The sequence below is a fragment of the Cryptomeria japonica genome, chromosome 5, assembly GCF_030272615.1.
Source record: "Cryptomeria japonica chromosome 5, Sugi_1.0, whole genome shotgun sequence".
In the NCBI taxonomy this organism is placed as follows: domain Eukaryota; kingdom Viridiplantae; phylum Streptophyta; class Pinopsida; order Cupressales; family Cupressaceae; genus Cryptomeria; species Cryptomeria japonica.
In genome coordinates this window covers 181023791-181050621 of record NC_081409.1, presented here as the reverse complement: position 1 = coordinate 181050621, position 26831 = coordinate 181023791, and positions in this window count along the sequence as shown.

Here is a 26831-nt window from a genome sequence, read left to right as displayed (position 1 = left end):
TTGGAATCAAGCCAAACAATGTTGTACAAAAAAATTTGTGAAACACATCCAACTTTGCAAATATCGCAAAGGGCCTTTGAATCTTTGAAGGCATTTTATTGTGTACACTTAAGATTCATAATACTTCTTGTTGCAAATATCTTGTGGAGTTTTCAATGTACCATTAACTTTTATGCTATATTCATTCTATGATGCATACTAATGCTATGCTACAGGAGTGAGGTGCAATGCAATTTACAAGATCATTAAGAGACTTGCCTCATCTACTTTTATGTCATAGAGATGATGGATGCTTTTTCTATAAAAATGATTGTTTGAATGAGAATTTCTCACAATGTGGTGGGTTGTCAAAGTTTGTTTCATGTTTTCATGAGGGCAACGAACGCGAGTTTGGAAAGAATATTGTTGAGAAAAAAAGATACGAGACAGTGACAATACTTTGAAGAGTGGAGGTGAAGGTTCTAGATGCGAGTTCATCTCTAGAGAAATTAGTGTTTCTGATTTTACTTTGGATTTTAAGGAAAGTCTTTTCTACAAGTATGCAAGGCACACCCATAGGTCTCAGTGGTTGTATCAATAGTTCAAGATGTGTAAGAACTCTTTCCCGATTAACACTATTATATTGGTGGTTGATTTTGTAGAAAACTATACATCGCAACCACAAAATGAGGTACAAGTTTAGTATTACAATTCAATTTAGATTGGTATTTTTATCCACATAACATATAAACATGACCCTAATAGTATAGAAGAGGACATGAAGATAATAAGGGAGTATCATTTTTATATGAGTGATGATAGATCTCACTCCTTCGAGTATGTGCAACATTGTTTCAAGAATTTTTTTGAGTTCTTGTACGAGAAAGGTATTGCAATAGACCGACATCTCATATGGCTAGATAGCTGCACAGGTCAATTAAAGAATACTCGTATGTTTGATTGGTTGAGTAGAATGCATGTAGAGAGGCGTGTACCTCATATTTGGAGTTTTTTTGAAGCAAGACATGGGAAGGGGGAGCATGATGGAGCAAGTGCATGTTTGAAGAGAGCTCTAGTTAAGGAGCAATTGAAGATTTCAGATGAAAAATTATTTGATGCACGTTCTATTGTTGATTGGTGTAGTTCAACAATGTCACGGGGAGGTACTCTTGATTCAACAATGCATAGATTCTTTTGGTTGGTTGAGGAGGGCACATTGGGAGACAGATTGGATTGCCAAACAATTAAAGATTCTTCAAAGATGCATTTGTTTTGTAGCTCAGATGCAAGTACATGAACCATTTGGAAATGAGAATTGGCTTGTTTTTGTTAGAGTTGTGTTTAGTGTGAGTCAAGTGAGTCGATTGATGTGTGGGTTCCACAATATCCGACTCCTTTATCTCAAGCAATATCCATGTCAAATGATAATATGAAAAGTTCAGTTGAGTATGACCATCTTTCAAATCTTCTACAACCAAGACGTGTTTTTGCAATGGTTGCACCGTAGGAGAATGAAGAGATATTGCACTATTGGTTGGCACAGTGTGTACAAGGAAAGTAGAAGTTAACACAACTGGTGACAGATGATGATGGGTTCATGTATCCTACAGATTGAGTTGTTGTTGCCGGAACTTGGTTGTGAACATACATGATTAGAAAGAATGACATACCAACATTTGAGGACTATGAGAGACACAAAACCATTCTCATGTATCCGTACCTTATTATAACTACAAATGTGAAGTTGTTGAAGTATCAAGAAAGACCAAAGACAAAAGAAATATGGGCAGTGACTAGTGTTGATCATGAAGCAATGTTGGATACTCTTAAGCAAAGAGATGACCCTTTAGGCACACTTGAGTAACAGGTCTTTGTTATCTCTTAATTTTTTATCATGTAATTCATCTCAATCAATGATTATAAAACCTTTATGTTCATGTTTTTTATGTGTATATGAAGGATTCTTAAAAATGCACGTTTTCTTTATGAACAATACTATTGCGTCATGATTTTTGCATCAATGTAGTAGGTACACTTGATATAATTCGTAAGGATGTATCTTCATGATGTATAATTTGACCTCTTCTTTTATAATCATCATTTAATTTCAAACAATTATCATAAAACCTTTATGTTCATGTTTTTTATGTGTATATTAACAATTCTAAAAAATGTAGGTCTTTTTGATGATATACAATACTATTGTATTAACATAGCGGGTACACTCGATATAATTCGAAGGGATGTATCATAATGGTATATAATCCCACCTCTCCATTTACTAACATGCCTTTCATTTCAAATAATGATCAAAAAACCTTTATGTTCATGTTTTTTGTGTAGATTAACAATTTTCAAAATGCAAGTCTTTTTGATGATATACAATACTATTGCATCACAATTTTTGTATTAAAGTTGTGGGTACACTTGATATAATTTGAAAGGACCTATCTTCACGGTATATAATCTAACCTCTCTGTTTATTTTTATCATGTTTTTTTATGTGTAGATTAACAATTATTAAAAAATGTAGGTCTCTTTTATGTTGTTCATGTTGCTCATGTTGGTCTTCATTTAAATGCAGACATTGCTCTATGTAAGCTTGGTGCTTAGGACATGAGGATATCAGATGCACATGATGTCGAATGTTGTATCTGTATATGAGTATATTGATGTAACTTTGTTATGATGATATATGATATATTGTACATGAGTACAAATATATACAATGTATTTGCATATGAGCACATTGGTGTAGTTGTATTGATGATATACAATGTATTTGTACATGAGTAAACTGGTTTAGTTGTATTGATGATATACAATGTATTTTTACATGAGTATATTGATTTAGTTGTATTCATAATGATGATGAAGGATGCATAGACTAACAAATCTTATGTCTATGGCCCACTTATGTATGTTCATGGATGTCACATGTAAGTCTAATGGTATTTCTGTGACTATAATATATGGAAATGTTGATGATCATGATTATTACTGCTTCCCTAAATTCATTACAACTTAATATAGGCTTGTTAGTCTATATTTATCCTTTTCATCCTCATTATCATTTAATATAGGCTTTTTCGACAATTTCATAGAATGGTTACGAAATCATATAATATTAGCAAACCATACCATATAGTGAGACCAAATTCTCAAAGACATGTGCTAATTTCTAATACATAGAATCTCTTCTCGAGACATGCCAGATCATTTGTCGTCGATTAGTTCACTCTTGGTGACATTACATATTCAAAATTAATGAGTGATGAGACATAATCTACGTACTAAGTCCCTCACTTTGTCAATGTGATTAAATTTTGTAAATGTTTAGATGCTATGTCAAGTGATACATGTGAATGTACTGTCATTTAGATATGAAAATATCTACCATCGTCTTTCTAGCGTCATAAAATTGTGACCCTTGCAATTTTTGACCGCATTTGAGTCTTTACATTGGCAGGCAAATCCCTAAGCCTGATTAGAGACCCGAAACATGCTCATGCCATCAACAACTTGCATTTTCCATCATGTTGCACTGCCTATTTTCACTGCCTGTCCTAAATTAGGGTAGGACGGGGGCGTGGCACCCCTGTCCCCCCTAGGAAAGGGGCGTGGCATCCTTATCCTCCTAGGATAGGGGCGTGGTGCCCTTGTCTTGGCCCTATTTTGGGTCCCCTTTGATCATATCTTGCATTGAGCTTGTCAATTGTTGAGCGATAAAAATTTTCCTATGTCGGCCTAAGACGAAAAATTAGCTAAACACCCCTAATTGGAAAGTATATAAGGAGAACTTGCCCTCCTATTTGCATAGGCGAAATGAAGTTCATAAAGAGAAATTAAGTTGATAAGCGAAGTGACGATAAGAGACAAACAAGTTGATCATCAAGTGAAAGCATTCAAACATCCAAGCATTCACTCAAGCATTGAGCATTTCAAGTCTTCTTTCAAGGCTAGGTGTTGCATTCAAGTCAAGGATTCAACCAATGAAGAGGATATTGCCATCAACACTCAAGACATCCTATTTCACATATCCTTTCAAGCAAATTCATCAACATTTCAATTACATCCCCTTCTTGAGGTGGATTTTACTTCAGACATTTCATTTGATTTACTTGCAACATTTTTTCAATCACTTGGTTAATTCCAAAACAGGGTTTGACCCGAAGGAAAATCCCCAATCCCAACAACATTTTCCTCTCTTTTTTGTGTGTAGGTTGTAGGTGCGCGACTGTAATTGCAAGTTTAGGCTTCATTTTTAGAGACAAAAAAACCCTTTTCGGCGTGCAGATTTTTTGGAGGATCGACTGCAACTTCAACTCGATCCCTGCAACTTTTGTTCAGATTTGTAAGGAAGCTTCGTCTCGATATTTTACTGCTAATTCCAGGTGCACAGCTTCATCCCGCATCTCTATCTCAAGATATAATTGCTTCTTTGCCATTTCTACACTTAGTCTCAATTTGCTTAATTTAACTAGTCTATTATAAAAGAGGGTTAATTTACTTTCCTAATACATTCCAAATCTCCTACAATTCACTTAGTATTCAATCTCTTTCCATTGGGATTGTATCTAGTGAATTCAGCCCCTCTTTTAAATGTAATGTGTGTGAAAAGTTGAAAGGAATCCTTGGTGAAACTTTCATCCTCCTCGTTTGAGGGGAGTAAAGATTTCCATTTGATCTCCCCTCATCCCTTTTCAACATATTACATTTTGGTGAACCTGACATCTTACATGCCTTACATTGAAAATTATTGCATATTTTTCATTTACAAGTTTAATTTTCTTGCAATTTACAAAAACTTAGCGGTTAATTCATTCAAAACCCTAGTTGTTAAAATTGAAATTGAACTTGTATTTTGCAAAAATTGCTATCTATTATCTTAGATATGAAAATTGTATTGCTTGTCCAATTCAATTCTTTCATTGTCTTGTTCAATTTGCAAATCAAAATTACAAAATTAAGTGGTTAATTGTCGACACCCTAATTTTCAAACATCAACTTGAAATTATGCAAAAAATGGATTTACATTTAATTTTCAGATTTGTGACTATTTTCAGACTTGTCTTCTTGCCGAAAATTCAAATTTTGAATTTCCCTTCTTTTCCCAAAATTCAAAATTTCAAAATTTAGTGGTTAGGTCCTAAAACCCGAATTTTCAAATTTAATTGGATTTTGTGCAAATTTCAATCAATTTCAACCAATTTTAGTTTTCTAAATATTATTCAAGGTGGCCCTATCCATTAGGTTTGACCTTTTTCAAAATTGCAATTCAATTTCTTATCTTTTTCAAAACCCTAATAGGGTCCTATTTCGACATTCAAACCTTAATTTCGCCTATCTAGAGATCGTAAAATCAATTAATTTTTTAGGGTTAGCTTTCAAATCATCGTAGCTTTCATCACTGAAAATTTCCGAAAAAGTTGGGAGGACCGTGTGCAACTTCAACACGGTCCCTGGCTTTTTTCCCAAAATTTCAAGAGACTGTTATGACTGTATTTAATTGCTTCAATCTCAAAAATTGGCTGATTTTATCACATTTTGATACCACTAAAATAAAAAAACACTTCCCAATTTCAACATTACAACTTCCAAGGAAACATTTAAAATTAAGTGGTTAATTATAATCTGCCATAAATTTAAGAGCTTAAATTTGTCAATTTAAATTTGAAATTAAGTGGTATCCCACTGGCCCCAATTTTAAATTTCAATCTCTTTTTGTTAATTATAAATCTTTCTTGGAGATTGTGTCATTTCTTCTCAAAGTTCAAATTATATCATCATCATTTTCTTGAATTTTGCATTATTCAATTTCGCAAACTTTGTTCCCCAAATTCAAAATTTAAATTCAAATTTAAATTTTTCCCTCTAGTGCATGAGTTTTACAACTATTAGTACTACCTATACTATCCCCGTTAGACGAAGCATTAGAATTAAGGCTTCCCAAGGTTTAATTCCCGAAGAGATGGAGCCTAATTTGGGTGACTTCTACAATGAGGATATAGCTAATTCTTCCCATCCTAATAATATCTTTGTTTACCCAATTGATGATTCCCATGATGAAGAAGAAGCTTTGACTAGAGTTTCCATACATCAACTTCCAAAGTTGGACAATCAATTTGACAACTTACAACAATGGATGTCCCAAGAATATCCTAATAGTGAAGCTCTTCCATTAATTGAAGGCCTAAAATGCATAATTCAAAGTGATAAGAATTAAATTTATATATTGTGTGCTATTGCTCATAATTTTGATTCTAATGTTATGCCTATGAAGAGTTGTGTTGAGACCTTAGGTTATTCACAACCTCCTACTCAAATCAATCATTCTATTCCTTTGACCACTTTTATGGCTAGTATTCCTACTTTCACTTCAAACATCATGGCACTTCAATTCAAAATTCCATACCTACAACCATTATTCATGGGGTCAATCCCTCTTCTTCATTGAATCCTCCATCTTTAACTATGCCTTCAATGAGTATTTCTGTTGTCTCTCAACCAATCAATGTCACACAAGGGGGCAATTCGTCCAATCATTTTACTCCTCCTTTTAGTGTCCCATTTCCTACTCAATCATCACCTATGCCTAATTACCATAGTGTCCTACCACCTTACTCTCAATCAATACCTTCTTTCAATAACATCACACCACCTTCTCAATCAAACATGTCTAACATAAATCCCTCAACTGAAACAACCATGAATAACCTTGCTCAAATGGTGTCTTCATTGCAACAACAAATCGCTTCTATGAGTCAATCCAAGTTTAGTGTACCTACATTTGATGTTGTGAGCCCATTTTCTCTTGATATTGTTAGAGTTGTCCCTCCTAAACATGTTGAAGTCCCTCAATTGGAACTCTATAATGGAAAAGGTTATCCTTTAACACATGTCAAAACATTCCAAACTTTGTGTACTGACTTTGCTTACGATCAAAGATTGTTTGCCAAACTATTTACTAGAACATTAAGAGATAATACTTTACCATGGTATTGCTCTTTTCCTTCTTATTCTATTACTTCCTTTCAACAATTAGCGAATGCTTTTATTCAACAATTTCAAAACAACATAGGCCCCGAAATCACTTTGATTGATTTAATGCATTGTAAATAAGGTGTTAAAGAAAAAGTGATTGATTTTATTGGTAGATACAAGCATTTGTGTTCTCAAATTTCTTTTCCAGTACCTAATAATGATATTCAAAGAATTTTCATTTCTAATTTGCAAAAAGACATTAGGGAAAAACTTCTCTTTTTCTTAGTTTACTTCCTTTCCGCAATTGTGTACAACGCTTCACAATTATCAACTGATTGTGAGTCAAACAGAGAAATATACTCCTATGGCTCCAAATGATAAGAGTGAGAGTGCTCAACAACCGTTTGTGAAGTTCAAACCAAACAAAGGCTTCATCAAATTCAATGACACCATTAACAACAAAAATGTGAGTGCTACAACAAGTGTGCCTCCTATTTCTAAATTTTTCAAAAGAGAGAGAGAATTTACTCCTTTGAATGAATCTTTGCATAGCATCATGTCTTAGTTGTTACAAATAAATGTTATCAAACTTCCTCCATAAAACCAGTTGACCCCTCTAAGGAAACTTCACCTCACTTTGATAATAATTCTTTTTGTCAATTTCATCGTCAACCTAGTCATGATACTGAAAAATATTTTGCATTAAAATTTAAGATTCAAGACTTGATTGGTAATAATACTATATCTATGACAGGTGTGAATGATAAGGGAAACAAATCAGTAGTTCCTCCTAATCAAAATCTTAATATTTTCACTGATCCTTTACCCTCTCATACCTCTAATGTGATTGAGACCGAACATACTTCTTTTTGTCCCTCTGATGTCACTTTCACAACTCCAAATGTGGTTAATATGGTAGAGAAAAAAGAAACAACTAAGGACCCATGTATCACATTTGATCCTAGTGAGACCATTAGGGCGCTTGATGGCCCTTTATACATAGTTGCGAAGATCCAAGGCAAACCTTGTCGTGGTGTGCTTATTGATCCCTCTTGCATGGTTAATGTGATCACTGAAGAATATCTTTATAGTTTACATTTGCATCAACCAATCTATGATGATACTAATGTGTTTGTTAAGTTATTTGATAGATTTTTCTTGTCCTACTATTGGTTCTATCACACTTCCTATTAAGGTTCATACTATATATATAGATGTCAACTTTGTTATCATTCTTTCATCTGAACAATTTTGTGTGAAGTTAGGTTTCCCTTGGCTATCTTCCATGAAGGCTATTGCTTCTCCAATCCATAAGTGTTTGAAATTTCTCCACAATGGAGAAATCATAACTGTCAACCATAGCTTATTTCGACCAATCGAAAGAAGCCCAAGTGTTCCTATTGATTAATTTTGTCCTCAACAATTTGGATCTCTTCCACCAAGAAGTGACACTCTCTTTAATCTTATAAAAAATGGAAGAAAGATGTGATCTTATCCTTCCGCCAACCTAGGACTCCAACACTTGATATTCCCATCATTCTTGAAGATGAATTTCTTCCCTTGACGGATAGAACTTCCTCCCAAGGAAGATTCCCAACCTATTCCTATGGAGGAAACCATGCCTTCTCCTAAGAAAAACAATAATATTCCTCCCAAGGTTAGACCTATACCTCCTCCTCATGATGGAATAGGTCTCCTTTCTACACCAAACATTCCTCCTTTATATGGTGCAGTTCCACCTCCTTGCTCTTATAGAGAGAAGAGACCCGCCTCTCCTCTTGTCTAACCTAAAAGACCTCAACCTAAACATCCAACTACCAAAGATGAGAACATTCCTCCTTCAACAAATATTCCTCCTTCTTCTTAGCCTTCCGCTAAGACTCGACGGAATCGTTGTGCGAGAGAACGCCGACAAAAACGTCGTGCTAGAGCTCATGAAGTTGTTTCTCAAACTATTCATTCTCCCAAAACACTAAAAATTGACATAATTACATTTTCTCCTAAGAAAGATGTTGAACCTAAATCTCCAAATAATAAGTTGCAAAAACATGTGATGGTTTTACTTCTATTCATGTTAGAGATCCTCTTTTTATAAATATTGATGAAGAAATAGGTGAAAATATTACTCATGATGACAATACAACTCTGAATGCGTCTGATAGTGAATATGAATATGTTGATGTTGACAAACATTTATCTGCAGAATTTTCAAAAGCTTTAATCCTAGCTCCTAGAAACGAACAAAGTGGCTTAGCACATGAGCATAGTCCTTGTTTGTATCTTGTGATAGCTCCATCTGTTGTGCTTGATGTCGCTCCTCTGTCGTGTTTCCCTCCTTCCCGAAATAGTGATCAGCAAGATCGAGAGGTGGATGTCATGCTAGACTAGCTACATTAGCACCGTAGATCCTCTACCTCTCTCCTTTCTTTCTCTTTTGTGACCATTCTTCTATGTGTATCCCTATTCTTCTATTTTTTGTCCCTAGTGATGTCTACTTGAGAATGATGCAAAGTATTGAGATCTCTTTTGTTCTCTTTAATGTTGACTCAAAAGACACATGTGTTCCCTTTCTTCCAAGGTGGTTTCCTTTCTTTGGGGAATGAGGAATATTCTATGCATATATATACATGACATACATGTGAGCTATCATACAACATACTGACCCCGAGGAAAGTGAAGCCACCTCGTGCTTTGTGTTTTGTGTTCATTATCCTTGGCTTCATTCCTTTATTAGGGGCTAAATCCTTGTGATAATGTGCTCCCTCACTTTCTCTCTCATAGGTGTATCATACCTTAAATCAATTGCTATCGATAAGGCATGCACAATTGCTTTAATGTGGGGGCAGACACTCCACTCATATTTTCCTTCTTGATACTTAAAGTTACTCAGTGAAATTGGCTTTGCTTTGTAATTTTTGATATCCTTTATTTTCATGACTCATCATGAGGGGAACTTTACTGCTTGCAGTCATGGTTCTCCCTCTTGATCTTCCCTTTTACTTTGTCAATTGAAGTTGTAAGATCCTTAGTCCATTGGGGGCTCGTTGTATCTTGCCTCCTTGACGTGGTGAAAGTCTTTCAATCTTGTCTCCTTGTACTTTACCAGAAGTATTGGTGTATGCTTATACTCCCGATAAAGTTGGGATTAAATGCAGAGTCACAAAATTGCGACCCTTGCAATTTTTGACCGCATTTGGGTCTTTGCATTGGTAGATGAATTCCTAAGCCTAATTGGAGACCCAAAACATGCTCATGCCATCAACAACTTGCATTTTCCATCATGATGTACTACCTATTGTCACTGCCTGTCCTAAATTAGGGCACAACATGGGTGTGGTGCCCCTGTTCCCCCTAGGATAGGGGCATGGTACCTTTGTCTTGGCCCTATTTTGGGCCCCCTTTGATCATATCTTACATTGAGATTGTCAATTGTTGAGCGGGAAAAGTTTTCTTATGTCGGCCTAAGACGAAAAATTAGTTAAACACCCCTAATCAACAAGTATATAAGGAGCAATTCCCCTCCTATTTGCATAGGTGAAATGAAGTTCAATAAGATAAATTAAGTTGATAAGTGAAACGACGATAAGAGACAAACAAGTTGATCATTAAGTGCAAGCATTCAAATATCCAAGCATTCTAGTTGTTGCATTCAAGTCAATGATTCAACTATTGAAGAGGATATTCCTATCAACACTCAAGACATCCTATTTCACATTACCTTTCAAGAAAATTCATCAACATTTCAATTACATCCCCTTCTTGAGGTGTATTTTACTTTAGACATTTCATTTCGTTTACTTGCAGCATTTTTTCAATTACTTGGTTAATTCCAAAACGTAGTTTGACCTGAAGGCAAATCCCCAATCCCAACAACATTTTCCTCTCTTTTCTATGTGTAGGTTGCAGGTGCATGGTTGTAATTGCAAGTTTAGGCTTCATTTTCAGAGATGGAAAAACCCTTTTCAGTGCACAGATTTTTTAGAGGACCAAGTGCAACTTCAACCCGGTCCCTGCAAATTTTGCTCAGATTTGAAAGGAAACTTCATCTCGACATTTTACTGCTAATTCCAAGTCCACAACTTCATCCCACATCTCTATCTCAAGATATAATTTCTTCTTTGTCATTTTTGCACTTAATCTCAATTTTCTTAATTCAACTAGTCTATATTATAAAAGAGGGTTAATTTACTTTCCTAATACATTCTGAATCTCCCACAATTCACTTAGTATTCAATCTCTTTTCATTGGGATTGGATCTAGTGAATTCACCCCCTCTTTTAAATGTAATGTGTGTGAAAAGTTGAAGGGAATCCTTGGTGAAACTTTCATCCCTCCTCATTTGAGGGGAGTAAAGCTTTCCACTTGATCTCCCCTCATCCCTTTTCACCATATTACAGTCTTCAACCGACAACGTTGTCTTTTTAGTATGCTTGTGAAAATTAATTGCAATGGTACACAAATTATTATTTTGTTCACCTTCATTTTGAGGGCTATCAATTATCAATTGAGAAAATAAATTCCTTCAATCTAAAAATTCTTATTATATTCTTGTTTGTATGTAATCCAATATTTAATTTGGCTATTTTCGCAAGATTTTCTATATGTTGCGTTTAAGCACACAACGAAGTCTTATTTGAAGGTTGAAATCTTTGGAAGATATGGATGTGTGAAAAATATGAGTGCTTGTCATTTTGGAAAAGCAAACATTGATTCAAATAAGAGATACCCTTCTAACAATATGTGCAGTTTGAATCAATCTATGGGCAATAGATTGTTGATTGACTACATTCCATAGGTAATAGTTTGGGGAAGTTTTATTGCAATTCCAATCCATGCCACGCGAGATTGTTTACATTTCCAATTTTGACAATGTGATTGCTTACACGCCATAGGCAACAGTCTAGGGAAGTTTCAATGCAATTCTCATGAAACATTACTACAAATATATGCAGATATTGATGATCATGATCATTACTGCTTCCCTAAATTCATTACAACTTAATATAGTCTTGTTAGTCTATATTTATCCTTTTCATCCTCATTATCATTTAATATAGGCTTGTTTCACAATTTTTCGCACATAGGACACTCAAGGGACGGTGTCGGTAGGGTATGGCTATGAGCGTTCAACCAAGTGGGGAGGAAAAAAAGGAGCATGTCTAGAGTAAGAATTTATAACTGAACGTGTTGGAATCAACGATTAGCGCCCATGACGAGTAGAACGAAAATTGGGCTCTGTGGCAACTTTTCATTGAATGAAATTGACGATTTTTTTGTCAAGTGAAAAATCGATGCCCTCCGAAAACCACTCTGAATCTTGGAAAAATGAGATAGGATATTGTACATAGCCCTCATGTGACCTTTTAGGTTCAAACAAATAATTCGTAGGTACCACAAATTTTGAGATACAACCTGTCAAAAAATGACAATTTCTCGCACTTAGGACGCTCAAGGGACGACGTCGGTAGGGTATGGCCTTGAGAGTTCAACTAAGTGGGGGGACAAAACTGGAGCATTCCTGGGGTAAGAATGCCTAACTAGACTTATTCAAACTGACGGTTTGTGCCCACGACGTGCAGAACGAGAATTGGGCTCCTTGGCAACTTTTCATTGAATGAAACCGATGATTTTTTTGTCAAGTGTAAAATCGCTGCCCTACAAAAACCACTTCAAATATTGAAAAACTGAGACATTCTATTGTACCTATCCCTCATGTGACCCTATAGGTTCAAACAAATCATCTGCACATCCCACGGATTCTGAGATGCAACATATCAAAAATTGATAAATTTTTGCACTTAGGACACTCAAGGGACGACATCGGTAGGGTATGGCCTTGAGCGTTTGACTGAGTGGGGGGGAGGGGGGAGGAGCATGCCTAGGATAATAATTCCTAACTAGAATTGTTGGAACCAATGGTTCGCACCCATGATGAGTAGAACGAGAATTGGGCTCCATGGCAACTTTTCATTGAATGAAACTAAAAAATTTTCAAGTGAAAAATCGTTGCCCTACGAAAACCACTGTGAATATTGAAAACATGAGATAGGATAGTGTAGGTAGCGCTCATGTGACCCTTAAGGTACAAATGGATCATCCGTAGGTGCCATTAATTCTCAGATACAACCTATCAAAATTTGACAATTTTTCGCACTTAGGGTGCTCAAGTACGACGTTGGTAGGGTATGACCCTGAGCTTTCAACTAAGTTGGGGAGGGGGGGGGGGTGGGAAACAAGAGAAAGCCTAGGGTAAGAATGTCTAACCAGACTTTTTGGAATCAATTGTTCGTGCCCACGACGAGTGGAACGAGAATTGGGCTCCGTGGCAACTTTTCATTGAATGAAACTAACAATTTTTTGTCAAGTGAAAAATCACTCCTCTATGAAAACCGCTCCCGCTCTGAATCTTGAGAAACCGAGATAGGCTATTGTAGGTAGCCCTCATGTCACCCTATAGGTTCAAACAGATCATCTGCATGTACCACAAATTTTGAGATACAACCTATCAAAATTTGACAATTTTTTGCACTTAGGGCGCTCAAGGAAAAACACAAATAGGGTATTGCCTTGAGCGTTCGATCGATTGGGGGGGAAAATAGGAGCATACCTAGGGTAATAATGCCTAACCGGACTTTTTTGAACCAACGGTTTGCACCCACAACAAGCTGAAAGAAAATTGGGCTCCGTGGCAACTTTTCATTGAGTGAAACTGATGATTTTTTCATCAAGTGAAATATTGCTGCCCTATGAAAACCGCTCAGAATATTGAAAAACTGAGATAGGATATTGTAGGTAGCCCTCACATGACCCTATAGGTTTGAATGGATCTGTTGGCATTATAGTAGGAAAGATTGTTGGCATTTCAATATCAGGAGATTGTTGATATTCAGTAAGGATATTGAGAAGGTTGTTGAAGATTATTGATATAACTGAAGGATGATAACTATCTTTATAACATTATTTTGTCATTGATGTCAAGAGATTGATTATCTGATTCAATATGATGTTTCCATATCTTGAGAAGATTGATTAGAAGAAGATTAAGATGTCCGTGAAAGACACAGAAAGAATGTGATGAATAAAGGGAGGAATAAGTTATTCAATGGGCAACTATTACCAAGTTAGATAATGATGAGATCATGATGTTTAGATTGTTTTGATGTCCTACATATGTTTTTGATTGTAAGGTTAATACTATACTATGTCACCGAGCAAAGAACCTAGTCGGTAAACCCTAAGGAACCTAGTCGATAAACCCTAAGGTTATCAATATCGGTTAATGAAGGTGAAATGACTACCGAGTAAAGTTTAGTATTTACCGAGTTGTAACTGAGTTATGACAGTGCACATAGGATGGATAAAAGCATTATTTAATGAAGGACAATGATTAGTTGGAGATGTATAAATGATTGGTATGCCGCGCATGAAGTTTGTTAAGGATCTATGGCAAAGGAAAATCGGCAGGAAGATCTACAGCGCAGATTGAACCGCAATAACCTTATGCAAGTTCCAAGAAGGGAATACAAGTCCCAAGGTAAGTTAAAACGTTTTCAGATCGAAGGATACATTGAACCTGGTCAAGCTTGAAGATCTGATGGCTAAGATTGATCATGGGAAATGTGATCAAGGAGATTAAGCGGTTAGTAATTGTTTATAAATAAGGAATTGTTAATAAACAATGTATGCGGGCAAGTGTATGCACAGGGATGCTACATAGTGATTACTGAGCACAGAAGCTTGAAGACCTGTTTGAATAATAGAGTAGAGAGCCCAGCAGAGGGACAAGATAAGTCCTATGACTAGATTGTTTTGAGCAAATAAGAATCTGCTTTAGCATTTTAGATGTGAAGTTGCAGATAGATTTGTATTACTATTATTTTGTAAGTGACAGAAAATCTCTTAACCGAGTGGACTTAACAGTCTTATATGTAAACCCTCTAGCAAGGTAACATTCTAAATGAGTGTTTGAAATCCTTTGACAAGGTCACTTCTAACAAAGTGAAGATTCTAACAGATCTGAGGGAAATCCCTTAACCGGGTCACATCTAGCAATGTGTTTGTAATCAGACCTGGAATTTGACAGGCAAAATGGTTGTTTTTTCACTTTTGAACCGTATTTGACAGCTTAAAAAAATAGTAGAACGTATGCATTGACATGCTATTTTTTTCTAAAACCGTATAGATGACACTTCAAATTATAAATAAACCTTAAAACTATATATATATATATATATATATATATATATATATATATTAGTTTAGAATGTTTATTATAAAAATACAAATTTATTTAGAATATTTTGAAATGGAAGGATGTAGTTGTTTCTAATTTTATAATATTTAGAATAGTTCTATTTTTTCATTTGAATTTAGAAACTTGTCATAATTGAAATGATATAATATAATTGATAAAATATTTTAATATGAATTTTTACAATATATTTTATTTTTATATATATGAATTTAGAAACTTAGTCAATTTAATTTTTTAAATATATTTAATAAGATTGTTATAGAAACTTGTCATAATATACACAATTTTAAAATTTAAATATTTATTATTACTAAATTAGTAATTATTAATTGATTATCATTTAATGTTAATATATAATATATATTAGTGTATTAATTTAGAAACTTATTTAGTAAATTTAAGATTTTTGCATATATTACTAATTTATCATTATTTTCTCATTAAGATAATGATTTTCATTTCTTCCCAAGAAAGATGTGCATTGATTTTCATTGCTTCAATATTCTACTTCTATATTTTTTGACAGTTTATTTTTCTTAAAATGTCAAATGAAAGGCATTGAAATGACTAAACCGTCATAAAAAATTCATATGATAGGTAGGGGTGACCGTCAAATTCCAAGCCTGTTTGTAATCTTTAACAGGATTTGCTTTTAACCGAGCATACTCTAGAAGAGTATATTTCTTAGTGGGTCCGAAATCCCACAGTGGGTTTTCCCTATTTGGGTTTCCATGTTAAATCTGGTGTTATGAGTGTTATGATGATTGTGTGTTTATGAGTTTGCATGTTTAGCTGTTTTGGTTAAGTTGCCGAAGTATAAGTTACCGAGGTTGAATCTATTGATGTTATGGAAGTTTAAGTTTGTATGATTCACCCCCCCCCCCCTCTCATCTTGTTAGCTATTGGCATCTATACGTTACATTAAGTATCAAAACTATCAATTGGTATCAGAGCTTTGGACTTTTGAAGAAAAGTTTAAAGGTACTTGAGGCAAAGATCCGAAGATGTATAAAAGGGATGCACCGAAGCTGAACAAGTCAAGTTTCTCCACATGGCAGAAAAGGATGAAGTTGCATTTATCAGGAATTGGAGAATATGCAACATATTATATGGAGAATGATTACATTGCACCGAGCACCAACCCTATGACCTTGGAAGAGATAAAGGCAAAGCAAGAACATATTCAAGCTATGATTGAAATTACATCAGCATTGACTTAGTCAGAGTTTAATGATCTAAAAGGCTGTAATGATGCAAAAGCAATGTGGACTAAGCTCATATCTGTGTATGGAGGTGATGAACATGTTTAAAGAGAAAAAGTAGATAGTCTAAGAGGACAACTTGAATCCATGAAAATGAATGAAGGTGAGAACATAACCCAATATAGGAAAAGACTAAAGGAGTTTTTCAATCAAATTAAAGGAGTAGGTGGAACTATTGAAGAAAAGGATATAACAAGTTGTTGAGAACCCTTCTACTAGCCTATGCTATTCGAGTCTATGCAATCAATGAATTGAGGTTTGTACCTAACATGCCAATTTCTTTGGATGTTACTATTGGTAAGCTACATGCATTTGAGTTAAGTAATTTTGATAACAGTGGGTCTTCGGTAAATAAAGTAGAATCTGCATTCAGTTCTTTTCATATTGGTGAATCTGATGATTACAATGATAGAATGAGTAAGTACTCTGAAGGAGATCACAATGGAGCAAGTGAAAGATTTCGCAAGAACATGGAAAAAGTACACAAACTTTATGAGGAAATCAAGAAGCAAGAAGAATTTGAAGCATTATTAGCCAGAAGGTTACCGAGAGGAAAAGGTAAGTATAAAGGAAAGCTACCTTTAAAATGTTTCAATTGTGATAAAATAGGACATATGGCTTCTAACTGCCCTGACAAGGAATCTAGTGAAAACAGAGAATACTGAGATAACAGGCAGAAAGATACCCAATACAGAGGACACCAAGACTTCAGAATGAGAGATAGAAAGACATGTCTAATAGCAGATGAGGAATCCAACGATGATGAATCTAATGAAACTGATATTGAGGAATTTGTTTATGGGGCTATTAAGGATGGATTTGATGAAGAAAGGTATGAAGAAAAATCCCTAATATCTCACATAAATAATAATGATTCTTGGATCATAGACAGTGGATGCTCACATCATATGACAGGTGATAAACACAAGTTTGTTAAATTAGAAGACTATGATGGAGGCTATGTAAGATTTGGTAATGATGCACCATGTCTAGTGAAAGGTAAAGGATCTATAACACTTCTTGACAATGCTAAATGTGATGATGTATACTGGGTTGAAGGATTGAAATACAATTTGTTGAGTGTAGCACAACTAAACAATACATGATACTGAATAGAATTTCAGAAAGGAATTGTCAAAGTTCATGACAAGCATGGAAAGTTAGCTACTACCGGGACACAAACAAAAGGTAATACATTTCATCTTGACTCAACTCAGAACAAGTGTCTTTATTCAAAGATAGATGATACCTAGTTATGGCATAAAAGGTTTTGTCATGTAAATTTTGATAATCTGATCAAAATAAGTAAGAAGTACCGAGTAAGAGGTCTACCGAGTCTTGAAAAACCTGAGAATGCTATGTGTCGAGGATTCCAAATGGGTAAGATGACAATATCAAGCTTTGCAAGTAAGTCCTACACTTCTAAAGGAATTTTAGATCTAGTACATACTGATCTTTGTGGTCCTATGAAAGTTCAAAGTTATTATGGTGATAAATATTTCATATTATTTGTGGATGATTACTCAAGAATGATGGCAGTCATGTTTTTAAAAGAAAAATCAGAAGCTTTTCAAATGTTCAAATGGTACAAGGCAAGAGTTGAAAATGAAACAGGAAGACAATTGAAATGTCTTAGATTTGATAGAGGAGGAGAATTCACTTCTGATGAATTTAACTTATTCTGCAATGATCATGGTATAAAGAGGCAAGTATCTGCACTGAGAACACCTGAGCAAAATGGGATAGTCGAGAGAAGAAACAGATCAATTGTGGATTGTGCAAGAACCCTAATGATAGAAAAGAAGGTACCTCAAACATTTTGGAGAGAAGCAATCAGCTCTGTAGTTTACACCCTGAACCGAGTTCAACTGAAGAAAGGAACTATGAAGACACCATATGAGATCTGGTATGACAAGAAACCTAATGTAAGTTACTTTAAAATCTTTGGAAGTAGATGCTATGTTCACAAAGATGACAAAAATGGAAAATTTGATCAGAAAAGTGAAGAAGGAACATTTCTTGGTTATTCTTCTAGAAGTAAAGCATTTAAATGTCTGATCAAATCATCTAACAAAATAGTGGAAAGTGCAAATGTGAAAATTGATGAATTTTCAAAAAGAAATGATGAAGGAAATTCCAAAGAACTAGAAGATTATGAAGAATTTGTTTATGTTCAACCGAGAAGTCCTATCGAGAAAGCTGCTGAAGAAAATGAAGATAATGTCCAGTTACCGAGTGATGAAGAAGATCATACAGAACCTACCGAGCCTATATTAGCCAAGTATGTTAGAAGACATCATGCATCAAGTCAGATTATAGGAGATAAGGATGATCCAGTCATGACAAGGAACAAACTGAGACAGAACACATGTCTAATATCTGAATTTGAACCGAGAATAGTGAAAGAGGCATTTAACAGTGAAGATTGGGTAAATGCTATGAGAGAAGAAATTGATCAAATTAAGAAGAATGACAAATGGACACTAATCCCAAGACCAAAGGACAAAAATGTAATCAGTACTAAGTGGATTTTCAGAAACAAGCTAAATGAGAAAGGTGAGGTTATTCGCAACAAAGCAAGACTAGTTTGCAAAGGTTATGCTCAGGAAGAAGGAATAGATTACGGTGAGACTTTTGCACCTGTGGCTAGACTTGAGGGAGTAAGAACATTGTTGGCATATGTTGCTTTCAAAAATTTCAAGGTATATCAAATGGATGTCAAATCTGCATTTTTGAATGGTATACTAGAAGAAGAAGTTTATATAGAACAACCTAAAGGATTTGTTGAAGGCAGGAGTAAAGATCAGGTATGCAAACTGAACAAAGCTTTATATGGTCTAAAGCAAGCACCTAGAGCATGGTATGAAAGATTGCACTCTTATTTGATCAAGATTGGTTTTATAAGGACAAGTGAAAATAACAATATGTACATGAAGAAAGATGAGGACAATGGAATACTGATCTCAGCCATATTTGTTGATGACATTATATTTTGTGGTAATGACTCCTTATGCAAGAATTTTGGAAATGAAATGTGCAAAGAATTTGAGATGTCACTAATCGGAGAGATAACATATTTTATAGGTTTACAGATATTGCAAATGAAAGATGAGATTTTCATTACTCAATCCAAGTACATAAAGGAAATCTTGAAGAAATTTGGAATTGAGGATTCTAAACCAGTAAGTACTCCTATGACTACTAACTATAAATTATCAAAGAATGATGAATCTGCACCTGTTGATGAGACACTTTACCGATCTATGATTGGAAAATTGCAATATGTTGTGTATAGTAGACCAGATATAGCACATGCAGTAGGTATTGTAGCAAGATTCTCTGCAGATCCCAAGGAGACACATATGACAGCAATCAAGAGAATTTTCAGATACCTGAGAGGCACTGAAGATTATGGCTTAGTATATGAAAAGAGGAATAATTTTGATTTAAAAGTTTATACTGATGTTGATTGGGCACGCAACATAGATGACAGGAAAAGCACAAGTGGTGGAGCTTTCTTTTTAGGAGAAAGACTAGTAAGTTGGCTTAGCAAGAAACAAGGATGTATCTCACAGTCAACAACAAAAGCTGAATATGTTGTTGCAGCATTAAATTGTACCAATATAGCATGGATCAAACAACTGTTGGAAGGTATAAATGAGAAAGTTACCAAGCCAGTAACTATATTCTGTGATAATACTAGTGCCATTAACATTTCAAAGAATCCAGTGATGCACTCTAAGAGAAAGCATATATCTATAAAGTATCATTATCTTAGAGAAGAAGTTCAAGAGAAGAAAGTTGTGCTAGAATATATCAGTTCAAAGGAGCAATTAGCAGATATCTTCACAAAGCCATTGCCAAGGGACACTTTTGAGTATCTCAGAAGCAAGTTAGGGGTCCTACCCCTATCTTCTACTCACTGACTGAGTTCAGTGAAAGCATCAATTCGATGAATCTATAGAATATTATGTGTGGATTGATGTTGATTTACGCACTTTAGGAGGTCACCTAAAGTTGTGCAAAAAAAAATGAATAGAGACAAGTTGATATGACCAAGACTAAGATGTTACACAGCAAGGCAAATCACTTCACAGAGGAAGAAATCATGATTTAGTTCTTATACTTTTTGGCATTGTTGTCAAAGGGGGAGAAGACTATAAATGGTTTGGTTGGAAGACTAAATGGTTGACTAAATGGTAAAGCCTTGAATGATGAAAATAAAAGAAGATTAATGATAGGGGGAGAAGATTGCAAAAATGGAGAAGACTAAATGCAAGTCAACATCAGAAAAGCCTAATGAAGAAGGAAGAAGACTTCAGAAGATTTTAACAGCTCAAGGATAACAAGAGAAGTCTAACAGCAATCTGAATCCGAATCAATTTGAATATCTTGTTGGTATTACCATTTAAAAGTTGGTTTTGCCATCAATGCCAAAGGGGGAGATTGTTGGCATTACAGTAGGAAAGATTGTTGGCATTTCAATATCAGGAGATTGTTGATATTCAGTAAGAATATTGAGAAGGTTGTCGAAGATTATTGATATAACTGAAGAAGGATGATAACTATCTTTATAACATTATTTTGTCATTGATGTCAAGAGATTGATTATCTGATTTAGTATGATGTTGCCATATCTTGAGAAGATTGATTAGAAGAAGATTAAGATGTCGGTAAAAGACACAGAAAGAATGTGATGAATAAAGGGAGGAATAAGTTATTCAATGGGCAACTATTACTGAGTTAGACAATGATGAGATCATGATGTTTAGATTATTTTGATGTCCTACATATGTTGTTGATTGTAAGTTTAATACTATACTATGTCACCGAGCAAAGAACCTAGTCGGTAAACCCTAAGGAACCTAGTCGGTAAACCCTAAGGTTATCAATATCGGTTAATGAAGGCAAAATGACTACCGAGTAAAGTTTAGTATTTACCGAGTTGCAACCGAGTTATGACAGTGCGCATGGGATGGATAAAAGCATTATTTAATGAAGGACAATGATTAGTTGGAGATGTATAAATGATTGGTATGCCTCGCATGAAGTTTGTTAAGGATCTATGGCAAAGAAAAATCGGCAAGAAGATCTACAGCATAGATTGAACCGCAATAACCTTATGCAAGTTCCAAGAAGGGAATACAAGTCCCAAGGTAAGGTAAAACATTTTCAGATCGAAGGATACATTGAACCTAGTCAAGTTTGAAGATCTGATGGCTAAGATTGATCATGGGAAATGTGATCAAGGAGATTAAGCGGTTAGCAATTGTTTATAAATAAGGAATTGTTAATAAACAATGTATGCAGGCAAGTGTATGCACAAGGATGCTACATAGTGATTACTGAGCACATAAGCTTGAAGACCTGTGTGAATAACAGAGTAGAGAGCCCAACAGAGGGACAAGATAAGTCCTATGACTAGATTGTTTTGAGCAAATAAGAATCTGCTTTAGCATTTTAGATGTGAAGTTGCAGATAGATTTGTATTACTGTTATTTTGTAAGTGACAGAAAATCTCTTAACTGAGTGGAATTAATAGTATTATATGTAAACCCTCTAGCAAGGTAACATTCTAAAAGAGTGTTTGAAATCCTTTGACAAGGTCACTTCTAACAAAGTGAAGATCCTAACAGATCTGAGGGAAATCCCTTAACCGGGTCACATCTAGCAATGTGTTTGTAATCTTTAACAGGATTTGCTTTTAACTGAGCATACTCTAGAAGAGTATATTTCTTAGTGGGTCTGAAATCCCACAATGGTTTTTCCCTATTTGGATTTCCATGTTAAATCTGGTGTTATGAGTGTTATCATGATTATGTGTTTATGAGTTTGCATGTTTAGTAGTTTTGGTTAAGTTGTTGAAGTATAAGTTACCGAGGTTGAATCTATTGATGTTATGGAATTTTAAGTTTGTATGATTCACCCCCCCCCCCCCCCCCTCTCATCTTGTTAGCTATTGGCATCTATACTTTACATTAAGTATCAGAACTATCAGGATCATCCGGAAGTGCCACGAATTCTGATATAAAACCTATCAAAATTTGACAATTGTTCGCACTTAGGGCGCTCAAGGGACGGTGTCGGTAGGGTATGCCTTTGAGTGTTTGACTGAGTGGGGGGCGAAAACAAGAGCATTCCTAGGGTAATAATTCCTAACCGGACTTGTTGGAACCAATGTTACAATGTATTATGAAGCACAATATACCTACATTCAGTGGGGGTGGACATATTTTGCATGTGATAGTAAAAGAAAAGAAGGTAAAATTTGTTTCTTTTAGTAGTTGAATGACAATCAAAACAAGTTTATCTTTAGAGTTCATATGTTTAGGCCTTAAATTTAACGGGCAACGTGTGGAAATGGACCTCTTCACAATATCTCCCTACTAAGATGGCTTTAATGATGGAGGATTGTTGCTAAACGTAACCAATCGATTATGAAAAAAAATGCATCCCGTTGTAGAAGATGCTTTGCTACTTTTCATTTGTCGTTACTAAGTATCCATGTTATGATTAATAACGATACCAATATGGTCATTAAATTTTGTGAAGTTGCCAAAGGCAACCAAATTGAACACTTAAGATTTAGATGGAACAAATTATATAAAATCTCAAGATTATACAAACAATATTGTATTGTTCATTATTTAACCATTGTTAATTATTGGATTAAAGATTAAAGTTTAAAATAATGACGTCATGCAGATGAGGAACAAGTTATATCGAATCTCAAGTTCTATATATATCAAAATGTTGAATAATTACAAGTGTATGTCCATATATAAAAATGACATAAATGCCAACTCAAACAAAATGTATGTCGATATATGTAAATGTATGTCCATATTCAAAATATACATGCCAACTAGACATGTAAGTAACATCCTAAACTGCTGATGGATCATCAAAATCGATCCTCTTCGCAACATCTCTCGTCTTTGAAGGATCCTACACAAGAAAATCAAGTCACAATTAAGATTAGTTATATTATATAAAATTACATTCGAAAAGTTAACATAAAAATTAATATACATTGAGCTATAAATGAACTCTCAAATTGAATTCTTGATTACCTCATTTTCACATTTTCTCTTCATCTTGGGAGGAGTCTTGGAATATATCAATGGTAGAGCAGGTATGTCATCAATATTTTCATATACAACCTATATATGTTCACAAACATAACATTTCAATACAAGTTAGCATATAATTGTGGATGATATCCTAACAAATTGTATCTTCTACACACAAAATAAAATAAACACATGTACATGAGACGTCTCTTCTATTTCTTCAGGTATAGTGGCCGCAGTCGATAATGATGTGAAGCCAAGAATTCCCAGTACATAAAGACAACAAGTATGTGAAACTATCAATCTATGTAGACATGTATAATTATTATAAGTTATTTAAACTCTTAATTCAATCATGTTTGCAGTTAGTTACCTTTCCCTTCTCTCGGATTGCATTACCATAGCCCGAATCGCACGACACCGCACTCATCCTACTTGTGTCCTACAAGAGTAAAATAAGATAAACATGAAAGTTACTATATAATTTAATTAATGACAATTTAAATGACAAGTATGTATGTACAATAAAAAATGTAAACGACTAGGTGCAATAATATATGTACCGTATAGCTGTCAAGACCAAATGAAATGGTCATCAAGGTGTCATCATGGACTTGTGTTAACTCCTCCTCAGTCTTCAACTGTTAAATAGACCATGCATATAAACATTAGTACTTAATTCTATCTCTTATACATATTCATTTAAAATAAAATGCACTATGAAATTACAAGTCTTACCACTACATCGTCAACGTATGATGATGATACCTCCTTGCCTCTAGCATGTGAGGACTCTCTAGGGTATCCTCCAGTCCCTATCATCACATCTGGTGCATTGGGCATATCATGCACCTCATAATCAACAGTGTCCATGGGAGGATCAAGAGGCTCTCCAATAGGACCTAAGCATGGCTGCCCACACATAACACAAGTATGCGACACACAAATATGTGGAGCCAAAGAGGACGTGCCAGCACCATCAAATCTACTGCTAGCATCACTAAAAGGCTGACCTAGTGCCCTACCTGAGAAACCAAAAGACTTCTCAAAGAATGAATAATTGAAATAGTCTGTGATGCTGCCTCAACAATGATATTTGGATGTTGTACTAGAGGTGAGGGATCAATGGGAGGAGGGGGAACATATGGGCCTGTAATACTCAAACTTCCTCAGGTCTTATCTTGAGGCATACCTAAACCCACACCCTAGAAAGGCTTGATGTCAAAGTAGTTGACATGATTGCCCAAAATAAACTCAGCATACAATTTTTTAATGAAATAATTTTTAACAGGACACCAAGATTTTTGTTGGGTGGTCTATCAAAAACCATCCACCAACAATCACAAAAGTTATTTACAATATCATCATTTGTACACCATTTGATGGAGAGTTTTGTTTTTTTCACATCTATGAGCTGTCTATTCCGGGTATTGACAAACAATGCGATAATATTAGCTTTCGAAATCTCAAGCTAGTTGACCTGATCATAGGACAAGCCATTTGCATATCTAGCCCTCATGGAATCTCGCCATAAAAGAGCAGCATTGTGCTTCACGGTCACAATTTATACATTGTTTATAATGTCATTCAGAGCATCTAACATTGGGGTTAGAAAAGGGATTCTACTATAGAGATTTGCAATGCCCCTCAATTGTTTCAAATTTTGACCAATTAAAGCTTGAATTGAGGGGGGGTTTGGTAATGGAGGGTATGTTAACAAAGGGTTTGGTGGTTGTGTTTGTTCAGGCCGCATTTAACCTGATTGAATTTGAAAATTTGAATTTAATCAATAAATTTGAAAGAACAATGTATTTCAAATGAAAAAACCTAGTTTCTATAAAAACAAAAAAATTAAAAATGCAAAAAATTGACAAAAAACAACAAAAGTGCAATCAAATCATAGCTTAGATGACAGATTCACAAAAAAATGGCGCCCAAATCGGATATCCACTCAAATTTGATATCAGATTTCTATCTTTCACACAACTCATGGATGAAAAATGACCCACTGGCTGTCACAGTGGGTATAAAAATACCCACAAGAATTAGATATCTGGTTCCTAAAAATTAATATATTATATACAATATAATAAATAATATAATATATTATTTATTATATAATAAATAATAAATAATATAATATATTATATATTATATTATATAATATATAATATAATATATATTTTTTTAATATAATATTTTATAAATATCGGATATTTGATATTATCAGATATCCAATTTGGTTGGGTTTTTGCCATGGCCAAATGTACTAACATCCAAGCCAAGCAAAAATTAAACACGGATTTTCGCATTTTTAGGCGAGTGGCGAAGGCCATTTTTTTCACATTGCCACATTTTTGCCCCTCATGATCCTGCACATACCCTGTTCTTCATCTCCATTTAGCATAGAAGGCTCACAAAGGTATAAATTATCATAATTCGCAATCTATTCAAATGAAAGGCATCATTTTGACTCCATGCATCTTCAAAGCACCCTTCTTTAGGAAAGCATCCCTCCACTTTGTCCTATATTGTGACTAAAAGGAGTACCTTTGATTTCTATGATGGAGGTTAAAAATAAAGGTTGTGTATCTAGTTGATTGAGGTGAATGACTTCTAGAAGGAATATAGATAGGGCTTAGTTATGTTGACCCAACTCGGCTATAATTTTATTTAAAGAGGTGTTTGAAATATTTCTTAAACTTTTTATTATCCTCCTTCCACACACCCCATGTTAATCTTAGTGAATATGTTATGTACAAAATCTAACCAACTACCTTAAAATAGTAGGGGCAGAATTTTTTGGTGTGCTCATCAAAATGTGTAGGCATATTCCTTACTTTTGAGGATATTAATCCAAAGAACCTGAGTATGGTTTATATGCCCTCTCTCTCTCCCCTAATGAACAAGTATTGGCACTCATTGACTTTTACATAAAGAAGAGAAAGTCTCATTACTTCAATGAATCAATTGAGTCTTTCCCTCCTTATATGCATACATGATATGAATCAATATTGAACAACCGTAGATGGAAATTTTAATTTGCAGAAGCATTTGTTCACAAGCTGAAAACTTTCTAAATTGTATCTTCATGAAAGGACCAAGTTCAAGTTTGAATCCATTTTCACTTATGACCTCCAAAATTGTGAAAGGTTCATACCTTAATGTCTCGGTTTTCTTTGCTTGTCCTCGGAGTCTTTTATAACCCAAGAGAAGCCAAAATTTATCTCATACTTTCTTTTTTTTCTCCTTTCTATGTTGATAATATCTTTATTTATA